This window comes from Callithrix jacchus, chromosome 7, assembly GCF_049354715.1.
Source record: "Callithrix jacchus isolate 240 chromosome 7, calJac240_pri, whole genome shotgun sequence".
NCBI lineage: Eukaryota > Metazoa > Chordata > Mammalia > Primates > Cebidae > Callithrix > Callithrix jacchus.
Window position 1 is genome coordinate 110,886,614 of NC_133508.1, and position 4,960 is coordinate 110,891,573.

Sequence of the window (4,960 nt, forward strand, 5' to 3'; positions counted from 1 at the left end):
AGACTCCAGTGAGCCGAGATTGGGCCACTGTACTCCAGCTGGCGCCTGGCGACAGAGCAAGACTCTGTCTCAAAAAATGAATAGATAAATGCACAACTTTATATTTTTTATATTTTAGGTGGGCTTTGCTAAAGCACTAATTCTCTGAAATGTGAAATGTGCATTGTACAATCATCTTCATTAATATTCATTCTGAATGCAGGCTAAGTATCACATTCATTTATTTATTTTTCTTTTTCCTGAAAACTTCAGCATTACGTCTTTCAAACAAAATCAAGGAATTAGTACAACTAAAGCTACCTCTGGCAGATTTTCTTAGTTTATGGGAGAATAAAATGGTTGTAATTTATTTATAGATTTGAAAGTGATCAATTAGCCACTGAAAAATTGATTTTCTAGTCATATTAGATATCGTTATTGGATATTTTTTTCAAGGTGGCAGATTACAGGTTTTTAGCATACCTCAGCCAGTTAGCAATAGCTGCATAGTGCATAAGGATCAACTCTGTGCATAAGGATCAACATCTTAGCTTTAATTCAACAAGGAAAATGGGAATACACTGCAATAATACATGATAACCTAGATCTCAAAGAGAAGGATACAGTCAAATAGGTCCCATGATTCCACCCTGCTGATAAAAGTGAGTAAAAGTACAGCACATTAGAGAGAGCCCGAGAGCCTCCCTTTATCGCTCATCTTTTCACTGGGGATTAGAGAAACCCAGGCTGAGGGAGAGCACTTTGTCTTTCCCAAGCCCTGGAGATGACATGGAGAAGCTTGGAGATGCAGTGAGGGAAAGACATCAGGAATGGCTGCAAATATTTTTCCAGAACTGGGACAGAAAGAAGAACACCATTTTTAATCTGGAGTTATACAAAATCAACCACTGTTTGGTCTTCAGCAAGACAGCACAGACTTTTTAGTCTTGGGGCAGAGATTGGAGCACCTGCTGTGGACTAAAATAGAGGTCCTCACAGCCAGGACTATGGAGAGTGCCTCAGCAGCAGGAGCTGGAATTGTACTTTCCCCTGTCATAGGCCTGGGGCAGGAGAAGAGCTGCTACAGCTGCTGTGTCTCCTATATAATGGGAGTTGCAGCCAGGACCACTTTGGCAAGTTGGAACTGGTCTGTGTGTATCATTTCTTCGTGCCCCAGCTGGCTTCCCTGAAATCATAGTGCAGGAACTAGTAGCCTGAATACCCACACCATTCCTGTGCAGAGATCCTGTGCAAGTGAGTCTCTCTGCTTCATGTCTAGGCAGATTCTCCAGACATTTGGAGCACTCATTTACCTTTTTCAGCAGCCTGAGCCACACCACCATTTCTGGACATAGATCATGGTATAGCGAGGTCATCTCCATTTCATGCCCATGCAGATCTCCGGAGATGTGGAGCACCCACCCACCTGGATCAGCAGCCTGAACTGCCCTAACTTTCCTGTGCAGAGATTTGGGTGCACTGGGTGGCTCTCTGCTTCCCATTCAGACAGATCTCCAGGTATTCAGAGCACCTGCTTGCCTGGAACAGCAGCTTGAGCCAGCTTACCCATCCTGTGCAGAGCATTATCAATGGACTGGACCAAGCAGAATAATAATGGAAAAAAAAAAATCAGAGCTTGAAAGCTAGTCTTTCTGACTAAACCAGTCAAACAAAAGTAAAGAAAAAAATAATAATTTTAATAAACGAAAAAGTCTTCAAGAGATATGGGATTATGTAAAGTTACCAAACCTATGTAAATAATTGGCATTCCTAAGGGAGATAGATAAAAAGAAAACAACCTAGAAATAATTCAAGAAATGTCCCTGATCTTGCTGGAGAGGTAGATAAACAGCTATAACAAAGAGAACACTTGTGAGGTACTCTGCAAAACAAACATCACCAAGGCATGTAGTCAGCAGACTGTCCAAGGTCAGTGCTAAAAGAAATTCTTAAAGGAAACTAGAGAAAAAAAGCCAGATAACATACAGAAGGAATCCCCTCAAGCTAACAGTAGACTTCTCAGGAGAAACTGTACAAACCACAGAAGACTGGCGGCCTATTTTCTTCATTATTAAAGAAAAGATATTTCAACCAAGAATTTCATATCCCACCAAAGTATGTTTCATAAGCAAAAGAGAAATATAGTCTTTTCCAGACAAGCAAGTACTAAAAAAATTCATTACTACTAGATCAATCTTGCAAGATATATTTAGGGGATTCTAAACATGGAAATAAAAGAATGATACCTGTTACCGCAAACATATACTTAAGTACTTTGTCCACAGACCCTATTATGCAACCAACTAAAAACTTAATGATAAATGATATGATCAAAACCTCATAGAGCAATATTAACCTTGAGTATAAATGGTCTAAACACTCCAATTAGAAGTCACACAGTGGCAAGTTGGAAAAGAAAAAAAAAGGCCCAGCTGTCTGCTGGTTTTAAGAGATGTAGCTCATGTGTAACAACACCCATTGGCTCAAAGTAAGAGGTTTTAGAAAGATCTATAATGTGAATAAAACACAAAAGACAGCAGGGATCACTATTCTTATATCATATAAAATAGGCTTTAAACCAATAAAAAAGGACAAAGAAGAGCATTACATAATGATAAAGAATTCAATACATCAAGACTTAACTATCCTAAATATGTACACCACCAACTTTGGATCACCCAGATGCAAAAAACAAGTATTTCTAGACCTACAAAAAGACTTAGACAGCCACACAATAACATTGGGGGATTTCAACACCCTACTGACAGTGTTAAACAGATCATCAAAGCAGAAAACTAACAAAGAAATTCTGGACATAAGTTTGACACTTAACCAATTGGATGTAACAGACAACTACAGAATACTCCACCCATCAACTGCAGGATATCCATCATTCTTATCTGCACAGGGAATTGGCTCCAGGATCGATCACATGCTCAGCTATAAAGCAAGTATCAATAAAATTTTAAAAAATCAAAATTATACCAACCATACTCTTGGGTCATGGTGAAATAAAAATGGAAATCAATATCAAGAATATGTCTCAAAACCACATAATTATATAAAAATTAAACAACCTGCTTCTGAGTAGCTTTTGGATAAACAACACTATCAAGGCAGAAGTCAAAGAAGTTCTTTGAAATTAATAAAAACACACACCACATATAAAATCACTGGGCAGCCAAACAATGTTAAAAGGAATATTATAATGTTAAATACCCATGTCAAAAAGTTAGAAAGATCTTAAATTAACAACTTAACATGACCCCTAGAGGAAATAGAAAAATAAGAAAATACTAACCACAAAATAATTAAGAAAATGCTAACCACAAAGAGAGTAAATAACTAAAATCAGAGCAGAACTGATGGAAACTGAGACTCAATAATCCATAAAAAGAATCAAAGAAAGGTTGACCACTAGCTAGATTAACAGAGAAAAAAAGAGATAATCCAAATAACCATAATCAGAAATGACAAAGCTGGCATTATAACCAATTCTGAAGAAATACAAAGATCCTCAAAGACTAGTATGAACAACTCTATGCACACACACTAGAAAATCTAGAGAAAATTTTAAAATTCTGAGTGGTTCCCCCAAACATGGAGTCCTGTAGCCCAGGTCTTACCTGAATCAGGATGAGGGAGTGGTGGGTCCAGATGGGGCTGTTGGCCATGCCCCTGCTTGCTGCATACCTGCACATCCCACCCCCTCAGCTCTCCCCCGCCCTGCACTCATGATAGTCTTTAGGCAAGTTTTTCACTTACAAGGGACTGCGTATCTTCTACCAAGACTCTGTGGGTGTGGTTGGAAGTCCAGAGATAGTTGTGCTTTTACATGGTTTTCAACATCCAGCTATGATTGGTAAGATTTGGGAAGGTCTGACCATGAGGTTTCATCGCGTGATTGCTCTTGATTTCTTAGGCTTTGGCTTCAGTGACAAACCGAAACCTTATCACTATTCCATATTTGAGCAGGCCAGAATCGTGGAAGCTCTTTTGAGGCATCTGGGGCTCCAGAACAGCAGGATCGACCTTCTGTCTCATGACTATGGAGATATTGTTGCTCAGAAGCTTCTTTACAGGTACAAGCAGAATCAATCTGGTGGGCTTACCATAAAGAGTCTCTGTCAAACGGAGGTATCTTTCCGGAGACCCACCGTCCACTCCTTCTCCAAAACCTACTCAAAGATGGAGGTGTGCTGTCACCCATCCTCACACGACTGATTAACTTCTTTGTATTCTCGCGAGGTCTCACCCCAGTCTTTGGACCGTATACTCGGCCCTCTGAGAGTGAGCTGTGGGACATGTGGGGCAGGGATCCACAACAATGACGGGAACTTAGTCACTGACGGTCTCTTAAAGTACATCAATCAGAGGAAGAAGTTCAGAAGGCGCTGGGTGGGAGCTCTTGCCTCTCTAACTATCCCATTCATTTTATCTATGGGCCATTGGATCCTGTAAATCCCTATCCAGGGTTTTTGGAGCTGTATAGGAAGATGCTGCTGCGGTCCACAGTGTCAATTCTGGATGACCACATTAGCCACTATCCACAGCTAGAGGATCCCATGGGCTTCTTGAATGCATATGTGGGCTTCATCAACTCCTTCTATGCTGCAAAGAGTAGCTTCCCTGTGTTACCTCCCCTACTCCCTTATCTGTTGTGTATTCTACTTAGGAAAAAACGCCCAAAAGAGGTCCTGGCCATCAAACACTATTCTCTCACAAAGTCCACTTTATCGAATTGGTGAACAGTGTATAGGAAGAAGCCAGCAGGAGCCCTGACTAAGGTTGACATAATAGTCCACCTCCCATTACTCTGACATCTGATCAAATGTATGGAATTGGCTTTGTTTTTGTGTTATTGGGAAATTCTGATGAGTGTTACTATTCACTGATACTGAAAGACGTTCTTTTGCATAAAAGGTTTTTTAACACTTTGAACTTCTCTGAAATATTTAGAAGTGATAATTTCTGGCCCAGG

The 4,960-nt window shown here is 40.1% G+C and overlaps 1 pseudogene; it reads left to right on the forward strand.

The window, feature by feature from the left end:
• The first annotated feature begins 3,566 nt into the window (after positions 1–3,566).
• On the forward strand, positions 3,567–4,727 carry LOC100410950 (mesoderm-specific transcript homolog protein pseudogene; annotated as a pseudogene).
• The last annotated feature ends 233 nt before the right edge of the window (positions 4,728–4,960 follow it).